The following is a 1,228-nucleotide window of genomic DNA, read 5'->3' as shown; positions in this document are numbered from 1 at the left end:
ATCTTAATGCTGAATTCTGTTCAATTAAAAAAAAAGTTTTCCTTGGTTGTTCAAGAGCTATCAAACTTTGGCAGAGGATGACAAGCTTGGAAGGCCCTGGTCCACCAGTGTCTGCAATCAAGTTTGATCTGACATGACACTAGTGATTTCAAGGATCAGTTCAGCAGCCTGGCTCAGAAAACTGGGTTTTCATATTCCTCTAACCCTTGTTTGCCCATCTCATACTGAACCCACATTCTTTGCTCTTAGCAGAGATCAAAAACAAATGGCCATTACAGATTTCCCAAGAGCTTGCCATGGACAATTATTCCAACTAGAAAATGAGCCATTTTCACTGTTTCTTACATTGTGGAGTATTTGTGAAAGAAAAACGCACAGAGCATCTCTGTGTTGTGAATGTGAAAGTGAAGAAATGGGTGGGTGGGGGAAAAAGAGAGAGGCGAAGTCAGAGACAACCAATTCACACCCTCTGGGTTCTCTCCATTCACCTTCAGACACAGGCCTAGCAGCTGAATCCATGAGTTGTCCTGTAGCTCTGGCCCCTTTAAATCTCTGGGAAACCTCCCAGGATTTCTTTTGAATTTGGCATTCTGGTGGCAAGTTGTCCAAATGTTTTAGGATCCAATGTATATGGAATCCAGCACGTTACTCCAGTGGTTTTCATTGGTACAATTTCCAGCCATCTACTTGGTTCAAAAGTATAGGTAGACTGTAAGAAAGGTTTTTATTTCAATCATTATGGTGCTGAATGCAGAATCACTGGCCAGAGTCTCTCTATTCTCAACTCAGTTATCAATTGTTGACTTACACTCATGGTGCACATATCTATTTATTCACTCTACTCAGCCAAACACTGCAAAATGAGTTATAAAGAAATCAGCAGGGCTGGCAAGACAGCTCTGGAGGCAAAGGTGCTTGCCACCAAACCTAATGACATCAGCTGGAGCCCCAGAACCCACAAGGTAGAAGGAGAACTCCAGAGCCTACAAGGTGTCCTCAGACCTATACACACACGCACACACACACACACACACTATATATATATATGTATATGTATATGTATATGTATATGTATGTATCTGCTGGGCAGTGGTGGTGCACGCCTTTAATCCCAGCACTTGGGAGGCAGAGGCAGGCAGATTTCTGAGTTCGAGGCCAGCCTGGTCTACAGAGTGAGTTCCAGGACAGCCAGGGCTATACAGAGAAACCCTGTCTCGAAAAACCATAC

The sequence above is a fragment of the Grammomys surdaster genome, unplaced genomic scaffold (genome assembly GCF_004785775.1).
Source record: "Grammomys surdaster isolate TR1022 unplaced genomic scaffold, NIH_TR_1.0 126398, whole genome shotgun sequence".
NCBI classification, from domain to species: domain Eukaryota; kingdom Metazoa; phylum Chordata; class Mammalia; order Rodentia; family Muridae; genus Grammomys; species Grammomys surdaster.
This window is presented reverse-complemented; position numbering follows the sequence as displayed.